The following is a 15,539-nucleotide window of genomic DNA, read 5'->3' on the forward strand; positions in this document are numbered from 1 at the left end:
ATCTAGAAGGATTCTACATTCAGAATTTCTCTAAATGACTCTGAAGTTCTCATTGCACATTAACGAAATAAAAGAAAGAAAGAAAGAAAAGGAGACACACAAAATCGGAGAAACACAAAAATACACCATCGCGCCTGAGCGGTGGCGCAGGCCTGTAATCCCAGCAGCCCCAGAGGCTGAGGCAGGAGGATCGCAAGTTCAAAGCCATCCTCAGCAAAAGCGAGGTGCTGAGCAACTCAGTGAGACCCTGTCTCTAAATAAAATACAAAATAATATATAATAACATAATATATTATATATATATATATATATATATATATATATATATATATATATATATATATATATAATATAATAATAACTAAATCAAATACAAAATAGGGCTGGAGGTGTTGATCAGTGTTGGAGCGCCCCCGAGTTCAATCCCTGGTACCAAAAATAAATAAATAAAGACACCATCACGTTAATCAGTCTACCCATCTAGTTTTTGCAGGTCACCATCACTCGCTGCCTTTGTTTTCTTGTTCTGCAGCAGGGCGACAGTTTGCAAAGGTGGGGTGTGAAGGGAGGACCCAGGAAACAAGATGGGAGTTCCGGAAGACTGAAATAAGGATCCAGCCGCCCTTAAGAACAAGGCCTCTCCACCTAGGAGCTGCCTCCACGGAGGCTGGCGCGCTGCGCAACGTTAGCAACTTTGCCCTTGAAGGAGTAGCCGCGATTTCGCTTCTGAACAGTTGGGTGCCAGCTTCCTGCCAATCCTGGAGGACACGCCCAGTTCCCTGGCTGGGGTTAGTGAAAGTGAAAGGTTCTGACGGTCCCGGAGGCTGGATCTGAAACACCTGGCAGCCGGAAGAACAGGTCAGCCCTAACTCGAGGGTGCTCCCAAGCGGCTGTGGACTAGCAATAGTCTCTGCAGGGGGATTGGAGAAGTGTGAGCCAAACTGTAGGTACGTGGAGAACTTGGAGAAGTCTACGACATAGCAACCCTTTTTCTTTTCCTTCTAGTTTCTTGAGCTTGCAGAAGTCGATTTTTTTTTTGGGGGGGGGGGAGGCTGAAGGGGAGGGGCTACTGGGGATCAAATACAGGGGCACTCTACCACTGCGTTACATCCCCAGCTTTTTTTTTTTTTTTTTTTTGTACCAGGGTTTGAACTCAGGGACACTCAACCACTGAGCCACATCCCCAGCCAGGTTTTGTATTTTATTTAGAGAAAGGGTCTAGATGAGTTGCTTAGGACCTTGTTTTTTTTTTTTTTTTTTTGCTAAGGCTGGCTTTGAACTTTAGATCCTACTGCCTCAGCTTCCAGAGCTGCTGGGATTACAGGCATGCACCACCACGCCTCGCCCCATCTTTTTTTATTTTGAGACAAGTTCTCCCCAAGTTGCTGAGGGGCTCCCCAAATTGCTGAGGGTGACCTCCAATTTGCGATCCTCCTGATTCGGCTTCCTAATTCACTGGGATCACAGGCATGTGTCACCTGGTCAGCCAAGAAGTTGATTTTTTTTAAAGTAAGTAATATTTAATTGACCAAATTGTGTCTATCCAATGTATACCACATGGTTTGTTGGACATATGCATTATATAATGAACACCACAATCAAATTAAGTAATGTATCCTTCAATCAAATTAATTAACACTTCCATTACCACCCATAGTTATTACGTTTTGTGTGTGTATGTGTGGGTGATGGAGGGGGAGGACAAGTAAAATCTGCTCTTGTCAAATTTCAAGTAAACAATATAGTATCACTAAATATAGTGACTTTGCTAAATATTAACACCCCCAGAATTGATTCGCCTTACAACTGAAACTCTATACCTTTTGACTAACATCTCCCCATTTTCTCTACTCCAATCTCTGGCATCTATCCTACTTTCTGCCTCCTAGTTTGACTTTTTTAGATTCTACATGTAAACAGAATCATACGGTATTTGTCTTGCTGAGCCTGGCCTCTTTCCCTTAGCACAAGGTCCTCCACGTTCATGTCGTCTCAAATGGCAGAATTTCCTTCAATTTAAAAGCTGAATATGGGGGCTGGGGATATAGCTCAGTTGGTAGAGTGCTTGTCTTGCCTGCAGAAGACCCTGGGTTCAATCCCCAGCACCAAAAAAAAAAAAAAAAAGCTTGAATATGGGGTGTGTGTGTGTGTGTGTGTATAACAATTTCTTTATCCATTCATCTATCAACTAGGATTTAGGGAGAAGAAAGACTAGTGTAAACCTAAATCTCCCTCTCCTTGCCACAGGACTCATGTACCCAATTCTCAAATGCATACTAAATACTGATTATAAATAAATAAATAAATACTGATTATCTAAGATTCTGCAAAGTGGGAGAAAAGGACCATTGAGGACCATTTCCTAAGCCAGTAAGGTACTCTGAGTACTCTGAGTCCATGTGGGAGGCTGTGACTTACCCCTTTGGGAATCCCCGCTGGGGCTTGAACTCAGAGCCTAAAACATGCTAATCATCGAGCTGCACACTGAGCCACCAATATTGAGCCCAGGACTTCCAGTATGCAGGAAAGTGTGATCTACATTGCAGTCCTTTTAAATTTTTGTTTTGAAACAGGGTCTTGCTAAGTTGCCCAGGGTGGCCTTGACCTTGCCATCCTCCTATCTCAGTCTCTTGAGTAGCTAGGATGATAGGCATGTTCCACTGTACCCGGCAAGTCTGGGATTTTTATTGTAGTTATGCATGTGTGTTTGTTTGATCCTATGATCTGTTGGTATCTTGTACTGCCTGGGTAGGTTGAGGAAGAAGCAGGAATTGATGTGAGTGGGAGCTGGCAAACTAATGTGGCTGTAGTTTGGGCTTCTGCTGAATGGGAAACTCAAAAAGGCCCATTGAATTGAGCCTCAGTATCTCAGAGAGTCAGATCTGGGCGGCAGTGGGGCCTATTCACAGTATTTGTAAAGCCAGGGAAAGAGTGCAAATGGAGATCCAGGTTCTGAATGTCTAAATAATTAGACGTTCACAATAAAACTAACAAACGGTTATAAAAAACTGTCTAGCTGGGTACAGTGGCGCATGCCTGTAATCCCAATGACTTGGGAAGTGGAGGAAGGAGAATCACAAGTTTGAGACCAGGCTTGGCAACCAGCTGGGGATAAGGCTCGGTGGTAGAGTGCTTGCCTTGCATGCACAAGGTCCTGGGTTTGATCCCCAACACCACCAAAAAAAAAAAAAAAAAAAAAACCCAACCCTGCCTCAAAATTAAAAAATAAAAGGGGCTGGGAAGGTAGCTCAGTGGTAGAGCTAGACTCAATCCCCAACACCACCAAATAAATAAATAGATGGACAAATAAATAAAATATGGTCTCATTTCTTACTTTTGCAAAATATAGCTTCATAAAAACAAAACAAACAAACTTCCTTTAAACAAACATTTTAAAACATTAAAAAAGCTGTGGCTTTGTATGTCTGAAAGCCAGAAAAATGCAAAGGTAACTGAATGTAATTATTACTATACATGTAAAACCAATGAAATACTAATTATTTCAATTTCCTTATCCACCCCCCCTTGATAGTTCATCAACAGGTATAATGTACATTACTTGTTTCCCATAACTGATCTATAATATAATCTAGCTAAATTTAGCAACTAAGTGAGATATATACCAACTACATATGCTGTATATGAATTCTTCTCTTTCTTTAAATCCAAGTCGCATTTTGAGTCTCATTTGGCAGCACTGGGGCTTGAACTCAGGGCCTAAAACTTGCTAATCGTTGAGCTGCATTCCCAGCCCTATGATGCATTTTTAAGATATTTATTTATTTATTTTTTGGAAAGAGGATTGAATCCAGGGATGCTTAAACACTGCACCATATTCCCAGCTCTTTAAAAAATATATATATATTTATTTTATTCATTTTAGTTGTTGGTGGATCTTTATTTTTTATTTATATATGGTGCTGAGAATCAAACCCAGTGTCTCACACATTTAAGGCATGCACTCCATCACTGAGCCATAACCCCAGGCCTCCAGCTGTTTTTTATTCTACTTTGAGATAGGGCCTCACTAAGTGGCTTAGTGCCGCAGTCTCTCGCTGGGCACAAATCACGAGTCTCCACACAGCTTGTAGATTCAAACAGCAATTCTTTATTCCCGAACTCACACCGGCCGTCTACAAACACGTTCTGGGGGAATCCACGTTCTCTGCCCAAATCCACTCCGTTCTCTGCCCAAATCCTCTCCTGCCTAAATCCACACCGCATGGGCTTCTGTCTCCCAAAATATACTGTCTGACCCTAAGCACTCAAGAGGAACTCAGCAGCAGGATACGCCCTATTCCAAAAGAGGAACACCCTAATCTCCTATTACTAAACCGCCCTATTCTAAAGGGGAAACACCCTACTCTCCTATTATGCTAAACTGCCCTATTCTAAAGGGGGAACACCCTAAACACGGATCCTGCCCTGGTCCTTGAGCAAGGTCACCTTTCAGAAGTCCTTCCACTAGACAGCATGGGAGTAAGCTGGCAAGGAATTTGTCATACCTACTTGGCTGATGGCTCCCAGCAGCTTAGGACCCTGCTAAATGAACCCTGCTAAATTGCTAAAGCTGGCTTTGAAATTGTGATCCTCCTGCCTCGGTCTCCTGAGCCACTGGGATTATAAGCATGTGGCACTGTGCCCAGTCCTGTAATTCATTTAAAAAACCCACATTACAAGTTGAACATTTTTGTATCATGTAATGTCTATGAAAACTGGAATTTTTTCATTGTTTTCCATGAGTATAGAGCAGCCATTACTATGAGAAACATCATTATGCTTGATTAAATATTGGTCACTAATATTAATTTATAAGAGTATCATCTATCACATGATAATGTTATTTGTCTTTGTTCAGTGCTATTTTTGTTTTGTAGTTTATTAATCTCTTAAAAAGTAATTTTAGTAACTGCATAAATGTTGTTTGTATGCAAATGATGTTTCCCTTTTAAAAAATATATAACAAGACCATAATTATTTCCAGACACAAATACCTTATTTGGCCAAAGCAGATCTTGTAAGATCTGTTGTAAAACTCTGATAGTAGGAAAAAAAATATGTAGTTCAGTACTCACAATATTAAAAAAGATAAAAACTATTTTAAAAAATAATTTCTTTATGTAAAATAATTTTGGTATAAAATTAAATGCTATTTTTTTGCTGTGTTCATGCAATGGAAAATTGTAATCATTAATTTGAATCAGACTGCATTTTGCTAGAAATCTATTTCTGCTGTCAGAAGGATGAGATAGTCATTTTTCAGGTTCAATATCCAATAAGCAGAGTAAAACTTGATGTTCGCATTCAATTGCAGCTTTTATAAATGCAATTTCTCTTCATATATTAGTGGACAGATCAGAATTGCATTTGGCTTTCTGAATTATAAATTTCTTATGCATAATTCTCTTTGTTTCCTTCTCATTGTTTTGATCAATAATTAAGTCTCCATTTATAAAGAATATGAAGTCTCAGGGATTTCATCTGATCTTTTCAAATTGTGGGTTTGAAGATTTCTTTTGTTCATTTTCATACAATTAGTAATTAAATCTTCATTAAATAAAGAACTCATAAAGCCCTGTTTGCAGATTTTAAGTGGGTCATACTCAGCAAAAACCTCCTCACTTTCCTGGTTTCCCGTTTTTAGAAATGTAAGCAGACTGCTCTCCTTCTCCTTTTCTTCTCTGAGCTCTATTTTCTATCTCCATGATGATAGGATGACTGGCACTCATTTTCAAACGTTTTTAAACAAAGCTTAAATTTATATTTAAATTTGTGAATTTAAATTCCATCTGAAAGATTTCGTAAAAATGTATAATTCTGCAGTGGTTACTACAGTGTGGGAAGTGTGTGGGAGAGGGGAGTTGGAGAAAGGATGGCTATGGATACCCGGATGCAGCTGTAGGGAAAATAATCCCTGAAGTTCTGGAGCACGGTAGGGTAACTGCAGTGGACAACAATCAATGACTATTGCAAAATAGCTTGTACAGAGAATTCTGAATGTTCTCAACACAAAGAAATGATAAATGTCTGAAGTGATAGACATGCCAATTACCCTGATTGGATCATTACACATTATATACGTGTATTAAAATGTCAAACTGGGGGCTGGGGTTGTAGCTCAGTGGTAGAGTACTTGCCTTGCATGTGTGAGGCACTGGGTTCAATTGATTCTCAGCACCACATTAAAAGTAAATAAATAGGGTAAAGGTATTATGTCCATCTACAGCTAAAATTTAAAAAAAAGCCACACTGTATTCTATAATTATGTACAATTATTATATTCAATTTAAATATATTTTGAAAAATTATCAAGTGGGCTGAGAGTGTTGCTCAGTGGTATAGCACTTGCCTAGCATGTTTGAGGTCCTGGGTTCAATCCTCAGCATCCCAGTACCCATCAAATTATAATTTTAGTATTCAATGTGCATCTGGTTGCATTGTGTTTGTCCATCTAGTTGTCAATTCAGAAAATGCTTCATGAATGTGGCATCTAGGCCTGCATGTGCAGAAACTTAACAGTGATATGAATTATTTAATGTTACAAAGTATTCCTCAGCTGTCTTTTGCAACTGTTGCAAATATCAGAATCCTGCACCACTGAGGAATGATACCTTGTTATGCAAGAATCTGTTGCATTCATGTTAACCAGGAAGAAGGATTTGACAACCTAATTATTTCATCTTTTTTTTTTCTTTTTTCTTAAATGCCTCCTCCTCCCTGTGCTCTGAAGCAGTGCCTAGCTCTCTCAGTAGCAGCACAACTTTGAGTCTTACTGGCATCCGGGCTTATTCCTCTTTGTTTCTAGAACACAGGGCTAGAATGCAGGGAAGCAATTTCTTGGATGTGAATGGCATAAGCCATGAGAACAAGTGTTTAGTTCATGGATGCTGATGTGCCCAGGACTGCTGTGCCAAATCCCTAGTGATAGGCACCCTTGGCATACCTGTTAAAAGGTTAATTCCAACCTTTTGTGTTTGTTATATGTGGGGTCCTCTGAAGCTCAAGGGTCCTGCTTGCCTGGGTTAAGGGCAACGGTCACTTTGGATGCTGTCTTAGGACCTAAGAAGAGGTTTGTGGAGAGTAAGATCCCTGGCAAGCTAGAGAGTGGGGAAAAAGAGCCACCCTAGGTGGGATTTGAGAGAGAGGGCAGAGCCACATTGACCATGAGGCTAATGAAAGTTGTTTCAAGGTCCCTCATTTCTGCAGATTGCCAAGCCCCAGGACTAATTTAATTCTACATTCTTCTTCTTGAGCTTGGCCCCCAACCCACAAAACTTAAGTTAGAAAAACTTAGGGTGAGGTGTTGGGGACCATTCCAAACAGGTTCAAGTTATTCAGGGCAGTGTCCCCTTCTGGCAGTGTCCTCAAAAGGAACCAAAGCCATTTGAGCTGGGTGCAGAAGGCCTGGACCAACCCAGTGGGGTTCCCAGTAACACCAGTCGTGAGAATTATCTGATTCTCTAGAGTAGCACTAATCAATAGAAATAGAATGCAAGTTACATGTATCATTTAAAGTGTTCTAATGGTCACCTTAACACATAAGTAAAAAATAAACAGTTGAAGGTCATTCTAATAATGTAATTTATTGAAACCAATGTGTCTAAAATATTATCTAAGTCTTTACAATAATGAGTGTATTTTACACTGACGGCACCAGACCAGCCCCATTTCAACTGCTACTTGGGGCTAATAGTGACAATATTGGGTGGCTCAGCTCTAGATAAGCTTGGTCTCTATCTTCTAGTCAGTACTGGCTGGGAAGCTGTATTAGTTTCCTACAGATGTAACAAACCACCCCAAGCTGATAGCATAAAACAATACAAAATTTATTTTCTTACAGTTCAGGAAATCAAAGCCCCAAATGGGTTTCACTGGGTTAAAACAAAGATGGAGACCAGGCTGTATTTCTTCTGGAGAACCATGCCCTGCCTTTTCCACTTCCCAAAGGATGCCCGTTTTCCTTGGCTCATGGTCCTACACCACTCTGACCTCTCCTTCTCTTACACAGACTCCCTTGCATCCCTCTTCTAAGGACTTTTGTTATCATATTGGACCCGTTCAGTAATCCAGAACAACCTCCCCATCTCTAGATCCATAATTTGGTGACTCCTACAAAGCCCTCTTGACCACATACAGGACCTGGGGAGTACCATGCAGACATCATCATTTGGCCTACCACAGGTCCTAAAGAGGATCTGAGGTTTCAGGGGCTCTCTAGTCAAAGTTGGGCCTGGGAAAGAGAGAATGATTCCATCTCGTCCAGAGTAAGAGACAAGAATAAACTGAAATTCCACAGGAGAAAAACTAGAGCAAATTGAAGGTGTTAAGTCTTAGGGGGCAAACCTGGCTCAGGGTCATCTCAACCAGCAAGCTCCTTCCCCACCCCATTGTCTCAGTTATCAGTCCCTAAACGGAGCTTTTTCTCCAAAGATCATATCCTTTCCACAGTTTCAGGTCCTTCCCCACCGTACTCTGTAATAGGTATTTGCCCAAAACCTCAGAGTGCAAACAAGAAGCTGAACTCTGGGGCTGGGGTTGTGGCTCAGTGGTAGAGCGCTTGCCTAGGACAGGTGAGGCCCTGGGTTCGATCCTTAGCACCACATTAAAATAAGTAAATAAAATAAAGGTATTGTGTCCAACTACAAATAAAAAAAATAAATATTAAAAAAAAACAAAAAAATAATAAAATAAACAACAATAAAAAAAAAGAAGCTGAACTCTGATGATGTACTTAGTGGTAGAGTTTGAGTTATTTAAACATTGAAATATTCATTGAATAAAATAAACAAATATTTTTGCATTTTCTTGTGTCTACTGTTAAAATGAGACAGTATGTTCCTGACCAAGGACTCAGCTCTAAATAGGTAAAAAACACCTCCTAAGAAAAAAAAGATTATAAAATTTGCGATCACCTGCAGCAATAAAAATATGCAGTTCCAGCTTCCATAAAACAGGTTTCAATGTACTGTAATCCCTGTGATTATCCAGGGAGTCCAATGAACTGTAGAGCACATGAAAGTATCATTGGCTCATACATTTGAACTAAAGCCTAATCCATGGCTATAAATGTGGTCAATGATACTCTTGCTTGACTGGCTAGGGTTTAGCATGGCTCATATGAGATGATTTAATGATCCAAGAATATTTCATCTGTACCTTTATTACCTCTTGATATATTTCCCTGGAGCAAGCAAAGGTATTTTAAAGTGATTTCCATGAGTCAATACATCTGGTACTTAATGTGCTATTGCTAATGATGGTCATGGTCATCCTAGCCAACCTAGTCCAGAGCACTGAAGAAACAAGGCACACTGGGAGGGGTGAGGATCTGGCATTTGACACACCCAACAGGGCTGGATATGCCCTGGGAAGGCACCCAGTATGGTCTAGTTAGGCAGGCAGAACATGGAATCTGGGGAGCAGGACAATTAAGTAGTCATCGGATATATCCAGAGGTACACAGAGGGTAGCAACAGATCAGGTATTAAATTAAAATCCTTAAATTAAAATCCTTGGCATTGTTAGCACTGTCACATTTAAAACTTTTTTTTTTTCCTGAACCACATCCTTAGCCCTTTTTAAAATATTTTATTTGGGGCTGGGGATGTGGCTCAAGTGGTAGCGCGCTCGCCTGGCATGCGTGCGGCCCGGGTTCGATTCTCAGCACCACGTACAAACAAAGATGTTGTGTCCGCGGATAACTAAAAAATAAATATTAAAAAATTCTCTCTCTCTCTCTCCTCTCTCACTTAAAAAAATATATATTTAATTTAGAGACAGGGTCTCATTAAGTTTCAAGTGCCTTGCTAAATTGCTGAAGCTATCTTTGAACTCAGGATCCTCCTACCTCAGCCTCCAGAGTCACTGGAATTACAGGCATGTGCCGGCCGCCACACCCAGCTCCATTTAAAACACTTTTGAATGACCCCAAAGATCCAGTGTTTGCCATCTTGCCAGAACCAGTATCTTAAATATCTTATCTTGGTCCTATGTATCAACAGGGGCCAGATGAATTGAATGAATGACCGGTATTGTGGATTTTTTTTTTTTTTTTTTTTTGGTGTTTCTGGGGACTACACCACGGGTATCAATAAATAACCCTAGCCCCAGCTTTGTTGATCTTTGTTCATGGTTGGGAATGCAGCTATTTTCCTTCATAATTAAGAAATGACAATAAGCCACAATGATTTTCTTCGTTGGAAAATAAAGTCAGTTGCTACTCTCCGTATTAAACTCAAAAGAAATTCAGTGAGAAAATAAAATACAACTGAAGGTCAAATCCAGCTGTGAAGCTTAAAGGGGTAAACAATCCCATTTGTTCTCTAGACAAGAAGAAGGAACAGAGTGGGAGGAAGGGAAAGAAAGATTGACAGAGCTGTTTAAGATGGCAATAACCTGGCCATGGGGGGAAAGTTAAACTTTAGTGAAAGTCAAGAAGGAAGTTAATATGTGATATGAGGCTAGGCACTAGAGGAAGGTGACCTCTTGGTTCTGGAGAACAAGAGTCAGTTGTACACACAATGTAGGACTGAACACAGCTAGGAAGAGTGTTGCTGAAGCATGTGGTGTGTTGGCTATAATTGGAAATCAGATTTGTGGGCACTGGTATTAGGAAGGAGATCAGCCGGTCTCAGTAGTGTCATTGCTCTTGGATGCAGTTCAGAGGCAGGGCTTGGGTAGGGATGGAAAGGGGCAAAGCAGGACAGAGCCTCGTCCTGGAATACCTGGAGGACATGCTCAACAGATCATCAAAAGGGAAATTTTTGCTCCAGGAGTGAGGCAGAAGCCAGCCAACAGAACCTAGGACAGGCGCAAGAACTCAAAGCTGGCTCTAGAGCCAGCTCTGTGCACGTGCAAGGCCAAACATCCTTAACCTTCCTTTCTGAAATCAAGATCGGCCCTGAGCCTACCTGTTTGGCCTAGCCTGGATCTCTTGCCCTTATGGTTGAGTTTATTCTTTAAAGAAAAAATAAAGAGCCAGGTGTGGTGGTGCAGGAGGATCATGAGTTCAAAGCCAGCCTCAGCAATTTAGCAAGACCATGAGTAATTTATCGAGACCCTGTCTCAAAATAAAATATAAAATATAGAGAAGGGGGCTTCAGAGGCTAGGAATCAAAAGGGTGTAAGAAAAATTTCCCAGTAAGAAAACCCACTGGAGGTATAAAGTCAGACTGCTGCAGAAGCCATGGGAAAGTCAAATGTATCACAACCAACTCTTCTTCTTATTGTGTGTGTGGTGCTGGGGAATGAACCCAGGGCCTTGCACATTTGAGGTAAGCACTTTACCAACAGAGCTATAGCCTCAGCCACACTGGTTCTTCTTTACTAGAGAAACTTTGTATGAAGTTCTTCATGTGTGATTGCCTGGATAAAGGCGAGAGTAATTTGTACATCAACTTAAAATAAACTGGAGGTCTACATTTCTCAGAATGTCCTTCTCTGTATGGTGCCAGGTAGGAGTGGAGCAAAAGAGGAATTTGCATGAGATTTGGGAAGTAGAGGAGCAACTGCAACTTATCGAGACCCTGTCTCAAAATAAAATATAAAACATACTGAGGATGTGGCTCAGTGGTTAAGCGCCCTGGGTTTAATCCCCAGTACCAAAAAAAAGAAAAAAAAAAAAAAGGCAGTAGCATAGAAGTGATCATTGGGAGAATTGTTCTAAGCAAGGAAGAGGCCTCCATTTCTATCTACTATGATTCATTTAGTAAAATTAAATTGGGGGGCTGGGCCAGGGTTGTGGCTCAGTGGTAAAGCACTTGCCTAGCTTGTGTAAGGCACTAGATTCAATCCCTGGTACTATATAAAAGTAAGCAAATAAAAAATAAAGATATGTGACAATCTACAACTAAAAAAACATATTTAAAAAATACATATTGGGCAATTTTGAGCCTAACAAAAGCCATTTCTAGCTTAGTTATCCAAAGAGATCTAGTGGTTCAAAGACACAAATAAGTTGCACTGGCCCTTCAGAGATATTAGTATATTATACTAATATTATACTATATTAGTATATTATACTAATATACTTTGAGAGCTTCTTGTACTTTACTGGAATCCTGACAAACACCAGGTAATTATTATTATTATTATTGTTATTTGTACTGAGGATTGAACCCAGCGGCACATTACCTCTGAGCTACATCTCCAGGCCTTTTTTTTAAAAAAAGTTGAGACAGAGTCTTGCTAAATCGCTGAGTCTGGCTTCCAACTTTCAATCCTCCTGATTCAGCCTCCCTTCCAAATTGCTGGGATTATAGACATGTGCCACTATGCCTGAATTTTTTTTTTTCCAACCAGGGATTGAACCCAGGGCACTTAAACACTGAGCCACATCCTCAGCCCTTTTAAAATATTTAATCTAGAGACTGGATTATCACTGAGTTGCTTACAGCCTTGCAGATTTGCTGAGGCTGGCTTTGAACTCATGATCCTCCTGCCTCAGCCTCCTGAGCCACTGGGATCACAGGTGTGTACCATTACACTAGGCCAGAAGGCAATTTTTTTGAAAGCATATGAGTTCAGAAACTTGAGTGAACTTTCTCATTAGTTCTAAGTGTTAATCTGAGGAGACTCGGATTTTCTATACTGTAGAAATATAGAATTAATTTTCACAAGAAAGTTAATTTTCCTTAGGTTAAAAAAAAACAAATTAAGTAATGTAAACCTAAGACTATGATAACCTTTATTTTCTGAGCTTTAATAACTAGTATTTATCTAGCTCTTATTGGAAAGCATAATGGTTCATGCAAGTGTTTTGAAAGAGTACCCCAGCAGCCAAGAGAAGCTTTTCATACTGTATGCCACATTCTTTTTCTGTAGGTTTCACAAAGGCCCTGAGAAATCCTGCAAAGAAACCACTCAAACTTGGATAAACTTATCTCAAGCTTATTTCATCATGGAACTACTGCAATACCATTCAGTCTTCTGAGGATCTACTTTTCCAAAGAACACACTTTCAAACTGATGGTCTTGTGAAACTAGTTTAGTTAACCTTAGAATTTTCTCGAAGACTCAACTCTCTCCTTTACTGTAATCTGTGGAAGATGGACTAGGTAGAACAAGGATTTATTTGGGTGTATTTTGGTTTTTTGTTTTCCTGCCCTTTAGCCCTGCCCCCCACCTTTGATGGTGGGGATCAAACCCAGGGCCATACATGCTAAGCAAGTGCCCCCACTGCTGAGCTACACTTCCAGCCAAGATCTACTCTTCAGTCTTTAATAATAGCTGACAGCATCACATGGTAGCCCATTAGTGTGCATTTTGGGGGTGTTGAGGCTCCAACCCAGGGCCTCATGTATGCTAGGAAAGTGCTCTATCATGGAGCTGCATCCTCAGCCCAATATATACAATTTAGCTTATCAGTTAAATAAAACACAATAACTTCCTATGAGTTAATTCCAGCATTATTAAAAAAGAAGGACCATATAACAGTCCCATCCAGTTCCTGTATTCACACCAGTTCCACACTAGTCACAGTGGGAAATAGTTTTTGATTCCCATCAGTATTTTTTTTGGTACCAGGGGTTGAACTCAGGGGCACTTGACCGCTGAGCCACCTCCCCAGCTCTACGTTGTATTTTAGTGCCTCGACATTGCTGAGGCTGTCTTTGAACTCCTGCCTCAAACTTCCGAGCTGCTGGGATTACAGGCATGGGCCACTGTGCCCCACTCCCATCAGTATCTTTTTTTTTTTTTTTTTCCCCAAAATTTATTAGTTATTGATGGGCCTTTATTTATTTATTTGTTTATATGTGGTCCTGAGAACTGAACCCAGTGCCTCATGCGTACCAGGCAAGCGCTCGACCACTGAGCCACAACCCAGCCCCCATCAGTATCTTTTGACTAAGATGGAGATGTCATTTTTTTCCTGCTTCTGTTTGTCCTCCTGCTAAACTTCGGGCCATCAGCTCTGATGCCATGTTATTCTCCTTACATTGTACAGAACCACAGTGTTTATTGAAAACTGTCTCTTCTGCATTCCGGATTGTGTACCCAGGCTACAAATTAGAGGACAGCTAAATAAATGGAAATGTGAAAGCTCCACGGAGGGGCATGTTTCACGTGGGGGTAAAGTTCAGGTTGTGTTAGTTTCCCTTCTGTTGCCATTTCTGATCAGACAGTATGTTTACTAGATTACTTGAAAGGACAATGATGAAGGTCTTCAGTGGGTCTCACCTGGTGTATATCAAACTTGTTTCTGGAGCTCAAAAAAAAAAAAAAATGTGGGTTTTCCTCTACTTGCGGCCTTCCAAATTAGAAGTTCCAGAGAGAGGCTCAAACAGGAGTAGTTTTTTAAGTTTTGCAATTTATTCTCTGGCATTTATTATGTGGTCTTTTTTGCGAGGAGGGTACCAGGATTGAACTCAGGGGCACTTGCCTACTGAGCCATATCCCTAGCCCTATTTTGTATTTTATTTAGAAATAGGGTCTCATCAAGTTGATTAGTGCCTCGTTTTTGATGAGGCTGGCTTTGAACTCACAATCCTCATGTTTCAGCCTCCCAAGCCATTGCGATTACAGGCATGCGCCACTGTGCCTGGCTTATATGATCTTTTTTTTTTTTTTTTTTTAATTTTTTTTTTGAGAGAGAGAGAGAGAGAGAGAGAATTTTAATATTTATTTTTTAGTTTTCGGCGGACACAACATCTCTGTATGTGGTGCTGAGGATCGAACCCAGGCCGCACGCATGCCAGGCGAGCGCACTACCGCTTGAGCCACATCCCCAGCCCCTTATATGATCTTTTTTAATAAAGAAAATAAATTTTTCATTGTTGGGATTTTTACACACTTGACAAGTCTCTACCACTGAGCTACATTCCCAACCCTAATCAATCATTTTTCAATACACCCTTGCCTAAATTTCTTTTCTGATTTTGGTTTAAAAATAACACAGAAGGGCTGGGGATGTGGCTCACGTGGTAGTGCGCTCACCTGACATGCGGGGTCACTGGGTTCGATCCTCAGCACCACATAAAATAAAGATGTTGTGTCCACTGAAAACTGAAAAATAAATATTTAAAAATAATAATAATAAAATAAAGATGTTGTGCACCGAGAACTAAAAAATAAATATTAAAAAATTCTCTCTTTAAAAAAAAATAACACAGAAGATGTGTGTGTTTGTGTGTATGTATGTGTGTACAACTGGGCATATAACACAGGGATGCCCTATCACTAATCTACATTCCCACACCTTTTTAAAAATTCTGAGACAGGATCTTGCTAAATTGCCCAGGCTGGCCTTGAACTTCTGACCCTCCTGCCTCAAGGATACCAAGGATTGGACCTAGGGGCAATTGACCACTGAGCCACATACCCAGCCCTTTTTAAAACCTTTTATTTTGAAATAGAGACTTATTAATTTGTTTTGGACCCCCACTAAGTTGCTGAGGCTGGCTTTGAACTTGGAATCCTCCCATCTCAGCTTCCCAAGCCACTGGGATTATAGACATGTGCTACATTGCATGGCCTGGCCAAAGAATTTTTTAAAGAAAAATATTTAAGTCCAAACAACTATTCCAATAATGTTGGCTCTG

General features: G+C 40.4%; 1 long non-coding RNA gene across 1 annotated transcript; it reads left to right on the top strand.

The window, feature by feature from the left end:
• Window positions 1–612: 612 nt before the first annotated feature.
• Window positions 613–14,560, top strand: LOC143642257 (uncharacterized). The gene is made up of 2 exons (XR_013155628.1): window positions 613–947; window positions 12,823–14,560. It is a non-coding gene; the product is annotated as an uncharacterized LOC143642257 (long non-coding RNA).
• The last annotated feature ends 979 nt before the right edge of the window (window positions 14,561–15,539 follow it).

This window comes from Callospermophilus lateralis, chromosome 11, assembly GCF_048772815.1.
Source record: "Callospermophilus lateralis isolate mCalLat2 chromosome 11, mCalLat2.hap1, whole genome shotgun sequence".
In the NCBI taxonomy this organism is placed as follows: Eukaryota; Metazoa; Chordata; class Mammalia; order Rodentia; family Sciuridae; genus Callospermophilus; species Callospermophilus lateralis.